This window comes from Mytilus edulis, chromosome 9 (assembly GCF_963676685.1).
Source record: "Mytilus edulis chromosome 9, xbMytEdul2.2, whole genome shotgun sequence".
Lineage (NCBI taxonomy): Eukaryota > Metazoa > Mollusca > Bivalvia > Mytilida > Mytilidae > Mytilus > Mytilus edulis.
The window spans coordinates 14,827,037-14,841,133 of record NC_092352.1 but is presented as its reverse complement, the minus strand read 5'-3'; positions in this window follow the sequence as shown (position 1 = coordinate 14,841,133).

Genomic DNA, 14,097 nt, shown 5'->3' with positions numbered 1-14,097 from the left:
GGACGTTTCGTCCCAGAAGGTATCACCAGCGCAGTAGTTAGCACTTCGGTGTTGACATGAATATCAATTATATGGTCATTTTTAGAAATTTCCTGTTTACAAAACTATGAATTTTTCGAAAAACTAAGGATTTTCTTATCCCTTATCCGTATTTGGCACAACTTTTTGGAATTTTGGGTCCTCAATGCTCTTCAACTTTGTACTTGTCTGGCTATATAATTATTTTGATCTGAGCTTCACTGATGAGTCTTATGTAGACAAAACGCACGTCTGGCGTATTAAATTATAATCCTTGTACCTTTGATAACTATTTACCAAATTATTTAGTTTTTGTATTGTACAGAAATATTCGTCCCTTGGGAAAGATCAAAAATACACTGTAATTTTGCAAAGTTAGGTGATTAGAAGACTACAGCAAACCTGATTTTGTTTCTACTTGAACGATTCGTTGTCAGACCAGTGAATGTATCAGTGCATCATTTCATTTGACAAAACCTTTTTTGTGTGTTTCTTATAGTTCAGAGGTATTTTGACTTTTTCATAATAAGTCCATTTGAAGTTTAGACTACACATTTCTTGCCTTTGTTCAATGTTTAATAGATGCATTTAGATGGCATGTTATGACGATAGATTCTTACACTTTCGAATTTAAAACAAACCGATTATACATTTTTTAGTAGTATGAAATTGTAAAAGGTAGATTTTTTAAAAATACTATTTGAATAGTCCTGTTGAAGTATTCTTTTCAAAATTTTTACTGAAGTCATCTGGAAAGGAGATGGGTCACTAGTGGAACAGGAACTTGTATTCATTCTGTGTAGTGTTTTGTTGACTGATGTAGTCTGTTCGTTTTTCCCATTGACTTGTGTTATTGCTTCTTTTCAATTTAAGGGTTTTATTGTCGCCTTGATATCTTTTTCCTTTCTTTTTTTTTTTTTTGTTTTGGTTTCTGTCTAATCTTTCATTTGAGGCACAAACGACTCCGGGAAGAAATGTGTTTTTTATTTCGGTTTTTAGGAGCAGTATAAATAAGAATATTATTGTAAACTTTATTGATTTGATATAAACATTATACATAATTGCGGTAAATGGTATGCTTGAAGTTTCAATTCTGAATTTATTATAGAAATTTAAAAAATGATATCCGAACGAGATGGTCTTAATTTATTAAAGAAATTAAAAAAAATGATATCCGAACGAGATGTTCTTAATTTATTAAAGAAATTAAAAAAAATGATATCCGAACGAGATGACTTTGTACTTAAATATTTTTCATGTAAATGTATTTCTTTTGTACCGGACGAAAACCAAAGTAGTAGAAGATAACCATTTACCCGTTCTTTTGTCTGGTCTGCGTAGTCGATCACAACAGTTTATAACACTCGTTGTTGCTTGGAGATGTCTGGTAAATATTATCGACTCAACACTGATCAGAAGTTGGCATTGTCCAAATAATTGACACATTCAATGATATCGACGTTGTTGTTAGTTTCTACTTTTAGTAAGCTTTCAGCTGACAGGGTCTTCTTTGTAAAGTTTGAAGTGTAGGTGATGATGGTGTGTCTAAAACGTCTTTGCCTTTTCTTTCCAAGACGTAAAATATGCTTTTGGTGTCACAAAACTCGATGAATAAAGACAACAGTAGTATAACGCTGTTCGAAACTCATAAATCGATAGAAAAAAAACCAACAACAAATCCGGATTACAAACTTAAACTGAGGGAAACGCATCAAATATAAGAGGAGAACAACAACACAACAGAAACACAACATTAAAATGTAACAAACACAGAAACGAACTAAGCATTAGACAAAATCCGATGAGAATAACAAATATAACATCATGAACTTGTAATATGAAATGATATGACAGATAGCGACGAAGGAAGAGTCATCATTACAGATTTCAAGAGTGGGATTTCCCAAACTAAAATTTAATTTCGATGGATATTTAATCGTTTTTCAGAATTCTATGAAACAAAGGACATTTAAATATCTCAGAAAAAAAGAGATTCACACAGATACTGAATGTAAACTGTTGAAGGTAAAACCTTTTTTTGAAGAATTATAGAAAAACTGAATAGTTTGAATGAAGTTTTTGCTGTAACATCTCGACTATTCCTCGTATGTTCCTACCATTAAGAGTAGAACTAGATTAATACGCTTCTTAACTACACAAGTTACTGTTGCTAACAAAAACAATAAAAGATATGTTTCGTGATTTGAAACGACATTTGCTGCAGACGTATACTATTTCATTTGTATGTTTGTTATCTTTTAGAAAAAATCGTTTGCATCTGAAATTACAGATATCTTTTTGTAATTGAGAGCTTAGTAAATATCTAGCTACTTGATTTCATGGACTTCCTCGAGAGATAACCACTGTAACAGTTAAAGAATGATACTTCAGATGAAATTTGTAGTCAGCCCTGTTTGTTGAAGTTCATTAAGGGGAATCTTAATCGTTGTGCTTCTGTTTCCTTGCAATGTTTTTTTTTCTATTGAAATTTAGTTTGATTAAGAATAATCTTTAACCACAAGGTTGTCAATCGGACCAAATAAGGACAACATCGTCTAAAGAATATGGGACAGGGACTGTGCTAAGAAATTCAGAAATAATAAAGAAAATGGAAAAACATGCAATACCCGGAATAGAAATACCCCCATTGCGTTAATCAAATGTTAATTTTGTGGTTTCGCCATACTCGTATGTTACGGTATTTCTATTTTCAGACAAAATCTTTTTCCACGAAATGAGGTTTTAAAAGAATTGAGTTACTGAATAATGGTGTCCTTTTCTTTAACATCGGTATCTGGAAAGCGAGAACAAGGTGAAGAGGTGCAGCAAGTAAGTAATAGAGCTAAATAGTAAATTCGTTACACTTATTTTATTAATATCAAATCAAATCCAAAACCATGTGATAAACTCAAATCTATAATGTGCTAATTTTGATATGTTGACGATTAAAGACAAGTTTATTTGGTTAATGAGTCATGAAAACAAGGATATCTTAGATATAGGAAGATGTAGTGCGAGTGCCAATGAAACAAGTTTCCATCCAAATAACAATGTATGAAATGTGTACTTTTATAAAAAAAAACATGATGAAATACTCATGATTCATACCATTGTTTGTGTTTTTTGTGTATTCTCTTTTCTCCCTCGGAGCATTGGGACAAGTTGTGCTAGAGGCTGCGTCCAAATCCAAATATTTTTACACAGAAATTTTAAACAATATATTATTATGTCCTTTAAGCACCTGGCCTTGGTGGCTCCTGCATTTGAATAACAACATATTAATCTTATTTGTGTGCATTAGCCACAAGAAGGACTATAATATAGTAATTATTTTTAAGTCTTAGTTTATGCTTGTGTTGTAAAGTGCTTAAGTTTTCATATTTCTGTGTATTGGCTTGAGTGTTCTTTAAGCACCTGTCCTTGGTGATTCATATGAACAACAATACTGTTTGTTCATATGCATCAGCCACGAGGAAGGACTTATAAAATCAAAAGCTTTTTCTATAATGTTTTTAGTCAAATGCATTTCTATTTTTATTTCATTGTGTATTGTCTATTGCAATTGTGTGATCAATGTACTGATTATGCCTATAATGGGTCCACTATTGGAAATAAAATTTATCTTATCTTGCATTATCTTATCATTTGAGATAACTAATTAAGTAACAGATAAATTGACATGTAAAAGTTAAGCAGTAATCATAATAACGTGTCAGTTATTGAATATTTGTAATTTTCGTGGGACGTTTCGTTCAAAATATTTATAGCTAGAGCTGGGGCTTATGGTCATGCATGTTGAGTTGATTGATTTATGGGAAATCGGAAGAAGTCAATTGATCCTAATGCCCTGAAAGCTAATATATTACATATAACATATCACATATATGTTTTAAGCAGGAAAATAACAGATAAAAGCAATCCAGCTTTTTAAGAGTATTGTATTTGTTAATTCATTCTGTCTAAAAACCAAAAGTAGACTAAATCCATATGACTCTAAACATGTTTTGATAAATAAAAAAAAACTATTCGAATTCACTGAACTGCTGGCATTATCACAAATTAAGCTCATGTTATCTGTTAAAAGAAATGAGTACCTTTCAAAAGAATGGGAGTTATATCAATTTAGGAAATAGCGTTTTTTAAAAACCTTATCTCATTGAAACACTGATACTATGCACAAAATTCTTCCAATCTTCTCGTCTGTGACTTCGGAAATCAATGGTAACTTAAGTTTTTTGCAGCGATATTGCTTAACTCTACGTCATTTTTCTTTTATTTATTTTTGTATAAATATTCCATTTCAACTTCTTGCAATGTTTGTCAAATTATCTCATTATATTGTCCAATATCAAAATGAGGTTTGTTGCTTTTCGAGTAAACATGGATGATAAACACTAGGGTAAGTATGTATATATGAAGTAGTTTTCTCTGGATGTAACTGGAACATTCAGGACCTGATCTTGAACAGTATAATTATTTTTAAGAAATTCACCTGTGACGTCCCTTTTGTGGCGTTTATCACCCAGTCGTGTGAAAGACAGTTTATGGTTCTGTTGTGCTATTTTTGTGTGCTATCCTAAGTTATTATTTGTGATCGTTTTTATTATGTGGTTAGCATGTCGAAATGTACTATTGTATTGTTTATTTGTGTATTTCTCTGTCCTGAATGTTCTTGCATTTATTTGTACCGTATTCCTGTCATGTAATGGTGTCATTTTAGTGTTCTATTTAACATTGCCATACAAGTGCAAGGTTTGGCTAGCGACAAAACCCAGTTTCAACCTACTATTTTTTCTTAAAATGTCCTGTTCCAAGTTAGGAAAATAGCAGTTATTATCTTATGGCCCAAGACCACAATTAATGACCCCGCTTTTCGTTGTCCATGAATATAATATAGTTCCTGTTAATTAAAATGTATTATTTCTTATTTTTTTCTTTCCCATCCTCACTCATTTCTTAGGTTTGTTTGGGTTGATATGAAAGAAGAGAGGAGGTGAAATAAACTTTTGGATGTTGTATTTTAACTGATTTCGATATGGGGAATAGTGATTAGGCCATGTACAAAAAGGTCATATTTACAGTTTTCGGAATATCTCTTGACGTTTTTTGGGACCAGAACTGTACTTTTAAACACACACACACAATTTGACAAAGATATTCGGTGCATTTTTTTAATGAAACAAAATGTTATAAAGAACTAATAGAGAATTTCATTGTGGTGTGTGGCGTCATTTCTGTGTGTGTTGCATGGTCATTTGTTTTTTTGTTCACTTCAGTTTTTCTGTTTTTGTTGTTTTCCTCTTATACTTGATGTGGATCACTCTGTTTTAGGTTGCAACTCGGATTTGTTTTCTCTCAATCGATTTATGACTTCCGAACAGCGGTAAACTACTGTTGCCTTTTTAAACTAACCTATGAAATTCATATTCACAAACAGATTCACTAGATACCTTATAATAAATGTGATATTATGATATGATACACAAAATCGTCCGGCCTTTGAAGCCCATGCGCTTTTAGAATGGACACCCTTTTTATTTATGTTTTGCTGATTTTGATAAAATTTTCTATATTGTCACTTAATATGAATGATAATAGTATGAGTTTGTTCTTGAAATGCAATCTGATGAAAACAGAACATTATACATGCCGTTCATCTTTTCTTATTAACTTATTTGAAATATCAAACTATTTAATAAACAATATTCAGATTCGAAATAAAAGGAGTCCACTCCAGCTCTATCTGTACACTTTTCCCCTTTTAATATTAAAGATTTAACGAATTGGTTATGTTCTGCTCAGCATTTTAAAAATAGATTTGTGTTTTATTATTTCTATAGACGTACATAGTCATAGGCAATAAACAAAACAGTGTGCTAAAATGCAATACAATTGTTATTGTTTTGTCTTATATGAGGTTTTAAATGGAGAGGGTCAGTGCTGGACATTGTTTTTATTATTATATATTATATTTTTTGTTTTTGATAACATGGATATAAATTTTTGAACGAGTAAACGAGTGCTAAAAATACTATGTATTCAATCTTATGAGAAAACTATACTTCAGTGTATTCACAGCTATTTATAGAGACTGTGTAAAGTTTGTTTGGGTTTAATTTTATTTTAATTTTAATTGTGGAATAAGTCAGATATGTTTCATACCAGGAATGTCATTGTTCCTCCTCATAAAGATTTTCTGGAAGGTAAACTTCAACCGAGTCACATGTTTAAAGAGATTTCCTCATGACAAGACAATTCTTTCATGACAAGTCATTACAAGCCTTTTTTATTCGACTCAAACTGTCGGTATCTGAAACTTCATTTATCAGTTTACTTTATTTGCTGTTTCTTTTTGACTCGCCTCCGCCTGTTTTTCCTAGTACGATTGTCTCAGTCAGTCATTGTCAGTGGACCTTGACTTTAATATCCCACCTCAGTAGTTTGTTAAAATAATGTTCGCCAATCGTGGTCAATTTCAGATATAAAAAGGGGGGTATCACAAATCCGTATCAAAATATTTATTTCATTTTCTATCAGTTGGTTGTTTTATTCTGCAATGCTTAAAAGTTCGGAAATATTGAGTTTGTTATCTGTATCTTGAAAAATAATACAGACCGGACAGGTTGGGTGATTTAAACAACTCTTACTGGCTTTGTTTAGCCACCAAAGTTTATATCTCACATACTATTGTACGTCTGTTGTTTCAAATACTTTTTACTCTTGAAAACAGTACTGACTTGTTAAAAAATAAAGTCGGCATGGAAATGTGTTTTTCCTGGTTATTTATAATGCAATGAAATTTTCACTCCTTCTTCGTCATTTCCTGGCAAGTCAAATGCTTAACCTCTAGCCTCCACTTTAAAAAAAAGTTTTTGACCACTTGTACTATTGGTGTTAAAAATGTTATATTTTTCAGATAAACTTTCTTCATTGGACAAAGATTAAAACTTTTGGGAAGACCAACCAATCAAATATCACACAGTAGGTGTAAGAATGGGGATAACCAGGCTATATTTACCATGAATGAAATTTAGTGCAAATATGTCAAAAATTACATCCGCAAGAAATCTCCAGTTAAACTGGCGTTTGAACAGATACGGTAAAGATCGTTTAAACATTTTTTGTAGTTTTGACATTGAAACTCGCAGTGTTCGAATAGTTTCATTTAATCACTGAATGGGTTTTTTAAAAGTTGAAATATTTCTCGACTGAATATCTAGTTCACATTGATTTTCTAGAAATGACCGGAAAATTGTAAATCTATTAATATGTACACAAAACAAAGGGAATTTAAACGTTAAAATAGGTAATTCTCCGAAATGATTAACCGGGAAGTAATATTACACTTCGGAGAATCGATCAATGGAACAGGTTGGGTGTCATTTTGTTTAGGACAGGAGATGACAGAGGTTTATATGGACGCGGGATTTCAATTGGACATTACCGAGGATAAGAAGCGGAATGCCCCTTGAAATCCTGTATTTGTATGAGCGCTACATCAGGTAATAAATATTCATGAAAATTGGATATAGAAGGACATTTGTACAACGCTTGGTTTTCTTGACCTCCAGACAACGCATCTACATAACTATTTTTAAGTAAGGAGACAACGTTGCTAAAAAAAAAATGATTCTATTTTTTTATGATGTATTATTTTTTTCTAATTTCTTTGATGTTTATTCTTTTAATTCAAATTTTATATTGTTGAAAAAACGAATGAAGAGAAAAAAAAATGTTATTATTTAATTTTCTGTTTTCTGTTATTTTATTGTCAAACATTATGAAGTTTTAACGATTACAAATAATTTACATTATTGATTTTTTATAATTTGATGTCCAGTGGCAAATACTTCATGTTTATGATGGCTTATGGTTGAGTTATTAATTTATGTGATTTAGAAACCTTTATAACTAACAATATTTTCATGTTTGTATAAAAATTTTGTCGTTCTGTACTCGATTCAAAATATTAAAATTTCAATACGACAGAAAAATACTGATTTATATCAGGATGAAATATAAAATTTCCGTGTTCTCTACTAAAAAGTGTCTCTTTCCTGTTGTCATGATGCACAATGCGGAAACTTTAGTGGATGTCCTTGAATAAAACAATTGTGTAGGATGTAAATCCAATTGTTTCTTTTCCGTCTGGTATAGATTTTATTGTCACATTTCCTGGTGTTGGCTTGCACATTTTCATCTATTCAGAAACAAAGAAAATTAGAAAAGATCTTTTTAGAATGTGTATGCTTTGAAGCTGACATACTTCTGAGATGTAAATCCTGTGAATATTTTCATCTTTCCAAAGTTCAGTGTCTTATGTCTGTTATCAATAAAACTATGTTTTCCATAGACATTCATTACTGAATTAATAGTAGTGGGGAAACTCAATGAAACACAAGATAATAGTTGGAATAAATTAAACTATGAATAATTAATGAATAAAAGGTTTTTAACAGCTTATTAGTATAATCGTAATTGTAATCTATGTTTAGAAAAGATTTTTTTTTTTCATTTTCAATGATAAAGGCGGAGTATATTTTGTTGAAATAGCTGACACTTATATATAGATATAAAGTGTCTTTCATAACAACGAAATAACTCCTTCCTGTGATGTAAATAGTGTAGAGATAAGAGAAAATTTTGTGCTATTTAGCCTTGTTAGTTATTCTTGTATTTTTTCCCGATTTCACCTTTTTCAAGTATTTTCTTGTCCCTGTGTAGAAACTTTGTTGAATTGTGAATTTTAAGTAATAAGATCTTTATTTATAACAAAATTATGTCGTCCGTTTCGCTTCCAAGAATATCATTTGTGTTATTACTTACAATGCAGTTTTACTTATAATGCTATTTAATTGTTATGTTAAAACTTGCATATCTCTAAATATAAAAGGACCCAATAAACGTGGCTAATTTGTCATCAATAAAGATCTTGTTACCAAAAATTACTTGTAAAAAGTGGAATTGTAGAAAAATACAACAGTAACTAACCAAATTAATTGTACAGAACATTGAATATATCTTTACACTATTTGCATCGTAGGAAGGTGTTATTTCATCTCTTATCACAAAGAATTTTTGGATAATGATTCGTCTTTTTCGAATTTTATTTTGCTTCATTTTTTTCTAGGGTCCAAATTGATAAACTACTGTTATTGTATTATCACATGGAAACGTGCAAGAATACATTCAATAACTAAATATAGTACAAAATATCTACAAAATAAATAAGATAAAAATATAACAAAAAAGCAAAAGAGGGGGATTCATGGATTATGAACTACATTTTTATCTTTAAATTAAACTCTTCTAAACGTATCCTTGAATAAATCATATATTTAAATAAGGTCATAGATTACAGGAATAGATATATAAAAATTAAGAATTTGAATAAATAATACTGTTATTAGGGGTAATTACTTCAAGTAATCAACAAATTGATAATTTTAGAATATATTCTCAAATATCGTCTGACTTGATCCTACAAAAAAATATTTGAAAGATAAAAAGAGAAAAATAAAATTGAAAAATTTATAATAAAACTAAATCCAAATAAAATCATGCAAAATTAGTTTTTGTAACGATACATTCATTCTTTATCCATACTAGTAGTTTGATTTATTCTAACATTTTTGCTGTTTCATGGAGTTTTGGAGCTATTTTATTCAGTAAATTAATTTTTCTATATTTACGAAAAATACTGATTTATTTATTAAAGATTTTAATGGCTACTTTTTAAATTTAAAGAAATTAAAAGAACTCATGAAAAGTAAGAAAAAATAATGATAATACTGATAATAAAAAAAAGATAATGATAACAATAAAAAGAGTAGCAATAATAATTATAAATCTAATAATAAAATGATAATAATAAAAATAATAATTATATTAATAATAAGAATATTTTTTTTTCAGAACAAAATGTTGAGTAATTTTAAACAGAAAATTAATGCGATTTAGAATAAACATTTATGAAATAATTAAAAAAAGATCGAGTTGAATAACCAAATAATAAACAATTGTCACTTGCTCCTATTGTATACACTTCTAAATCATATTGAAGCTGAGGATATAGTAAAAATAAAAGAGAGATGTAGGACAAGTTTACTCAGTTGTTGGTTGTTGAAAGAATAACTGTTTCCAACTGTCTATGGTTTGTAAGGGGGATCAAGTCATTCCATAATATGCAGTTCATAACTTCAAATTTAATGCAGGAATTTCTTAAACAAAACTATCTGAAACACTATTAAGTTTCTGCTAGACATTACGAAAAAGTGGATTAATTTAGGAACGGTTACATCATCCTCAATTCCGTCAATGTGCATAATATCAAGAACAGATTTACATTTTGCGCATTTCTTCTCTTATGTTTTAAGATTTTAAGTGTTGCTTATAAGACACTTCATGTTTTCTCCCTTTTAATATCACGTTAAAATGGAAACTGACGCATGATTAACTTGAAGTTCCTTTAATTACAGATACTTAGTTAGTTCGATCATGTTTATTTTTAAATAAACACCTCTATACATGTCCTTGAATAAAGTTATATATAAGGTCATAGATCTATGAATAGATATAACAAAACTAAGAATTTGAATAAATAATATTGTTATCAGGGGAAGTTATTTCAAGCAATTAACAAATTATATTCTCTTTACAATACAATTGTTTCTTGTCACTTCAATTCTCTTCAAGTTTTAAAAAGTTACTAGCATGAAAACAAATTCCTTAGCAATTCGAAGTACTTGAAGAAAGAATTTTTTAAGGTTTATTCAAGATTTTTTTCGACCTTAATATTACCATTTATAAGAATTTTTTTGTAATGGTGATTTAATATGTTGCTTTCTTACTTTAAGGATAGTAGCTGTTTTAAAAATTCGTTACTCTGGTGAAAAAAAGTAAATTAGCAAAAAATACCGAACTCGAGGAAAATTCTAATCGAAAAAGACCCTAAGCAAATGGCAAAATCAGCAGCTCATACACCTCATACGAATGAATAACAACTGTCATATTCATGACTAGGTACAGGCACTTTCTTATGTAGAAAATTGAGGATTAAAACTGGGTTTATATTCATGTATTTGGTTTTGATGTTATATATATATGTTATATTTGTTATTCTCGTGGGATTTTGTCTATATGTGTTACATTTTAGTGTTATGTCGTTGTTCTCCTCTTATATTTAATGTGTTTCCCTCGGTTTTAGTTTGTTATCCCGATTTTGTTTTTTGTCCATGGATTTATGAGTTTTGAACAGCGGTATACTACTGTTGCCTTTATTTATAGCTAGGTAAACTTTGCACTTGTTTGAGAGTCCCATTATATTGACAACGAGGTGTGAACAAAACAAACAGACATAACAGGTAAAAATGTCAAAAATAGGGGTACAATAGTCAACATTGTGTTATAAATCTCAATCATCATAAAGTCACATTCCAATTCCCTATTATCTATATTTTATCAGAGTTCTATTGGTGTGCATACACAACCATTACGGTTGTGAGATTGGAATAAACGACCACCTCACTTGGTACTCCGAATTTCATGTTTAGGACTTGAATTAATATTATTCAAGAGCGAGTTAATAAGCTTTTAAAACTAACCATTCAAAATCGGTTGTATCAAATTAGTACAATATAAGGTATATTATGACGTAGACACTCTATCCGAATGGATAAAGGCAGGGAGGTCCTTAATACAAATCAGAATTAAGAAACTGAATGGGTCCATCAATGCCCATGCTACGTCAATTTTTAAAGACCCAAATGTTGCTAAACACCTATCCGACCTCCATGATAAATATGTTGTTGTCCCCGCAGACAAAGCCCCAAATAACATCGTTTTTGTCTGTAAAAGTCATTACATTAATTGCTTGATAAACGAATTAGGTATAGACAATTCACTTGGAAACTCAACATATACCCTCACGACACTTACCAAAGAGGAAATCCTGGATAATCATAGGTCTGTTCTTTGTTCCTTTGGTATTTCAACCAAAGATGAAGAACTGGATCTTCCATCACTGTATTGGATACCTAAACTACATAAGTGTCCTTACAAACAGCGGTATATTGCTGGGTCTTCCAAGTGCTCCACAAAACCTCTTTCTAAATTATTAACATCCATTTTATCAGCAATCAAAGACGGGCTTCAAAGTTATTGTGAAACTGCCTATTCTAGAGGTGGCGTGAATCAGATGTGGATACTTAAAAATTCCAAAGATCTTTTAGAGTACATACAATCTAACTCTCTTTCATCTTGTAACAGTATTAAAACATTTGACTTCTCTACTCTTTACACAAGTATTCCACATTCCAAACTTAAAGACAAATTAAAAGAGCTGGTATTACTTTGCTTCATAAAAAAGAATGGCCAACGTGGATACAAGTATCTTGTCTTAGGGAGGGATAAATCCTACTTTGTAAAGAATCACTCTGATTCAAACAAAAAATTCTCTGAAACCGATATTATCAAGATGCTTGATTTCTTGATTGACAACATATTTGTTACGTTCGGAGGACGTGTTTTTCAACAGACTGTCGGCATACCAATGGGAACAAACTGTGCCCCTCTACTTGCAGACTTGTTTCTTTATTATTATGAGGCTGACTTCATGCAGGAACTTCTTAGGAAGAAAGATAAGAAGTTAGCAATATCCTTTAACTCTACTTTCCGCTATATAGATGACGTTCTTTCACTAAACAATTCAAAATTTGGTGACTATGTGGAACGCATCTATCCCATCGAATTGGAGATAAAGGATACTACAGATACAGTTAAGTCAGCTTCATATCTTGACTTACATCTAGAAATTGACAATGAGGGTCGGTTGAAGACAAAACTTTACGACAAAAGAGATGATTTCAGCTTTCCAATTGTGAACTTTCCATTTCTAAGTAGCAACATTCCAGCAGCACCTGCATACGGGGTATATATCTCTCAAATGATACGATATTCCCGTGCTTGCATTTCCTATCATGATTTTCTTGATAGAGGGTTACTGCTCACAAGGAAGCTATTAAATCAAGAGTTCCAAATGGTGAAGTTGAAATCATCCCTTCGTAAATTTTACGGACGCCATCACGAGTTGGTTGACCGTTATGGAATAACCATTTCACAAATGATATCGGATATGTTCCTCACGTCGTAACTACAATCCCCTTCCCTTTCATGAATTTGACCTACCGAATTAGACTATTTACCGGATTTGTAATCACATAAGCAACACGACGGGTGCCGCATGTGGAGCAGGATCTGCTTACCCTTCCGGAGCACCTGAGATCACCCCTAGTTTTTGGTGGGGTTCGTGTTGTTTATTCTTTAGTTTTCTATGTTGTGTCATGTGTACTATTGTTTTTCTGTTTGTCTTTTTCATTTTTAGCCATGGCGTTGTCAGTTTGTTTTAGATTTATGAGTTTGACTGTCCCTTTGGTATCTTTCGTCCCTCTTTTATGCATTTCACTTCTGATCATGATGTCCTTCGGATCATGCTTACTTATATTCAATCTGTTATTGATTAAAGTTCATTGCAGTTGAATGGTCCAACTTTTTTTGCTCTGGTTGATTGTTTCTCCAGTGACAGGCATAATACATCTCCTTATTAAATATTCCATAAAATCAGAATTGTTCAGGAATAACCACTCGATTTTTAGAAAGGGTTGTTTCATCTTACAATTATACAAAAGCAATACCCGTAGAAGCCGTAGTACAGACGGTATAAATTTCAAGATTTTTTCTGGAAAATGTCGATGTCTCCTTTACACATAAAATGAGCATTTCGTTTGCGTAACCAGAAGATACCAATGGTCATCTTGCTTGCCATCAGTGATGCCCATATAAAAATAAAAAGTTTTCAAAAGCCGAATAAAGTATAAAGTTAAAAAGCATTGAGAACCAAAAATTCCTAAAAGTTTTGCAAAATACATCTTAAGCCATCTATTCCTTAGGCATAGTATTTAAAAAATTCTATGTTTTACTGTTGAAGAACAGTAAAAAAAAATGATAACATCACATTTAATACTTTCTTGCGTCCGAGGCAAGCACTTTTCTGGATTTACCTTCATCAGGAACGCTCAGAGC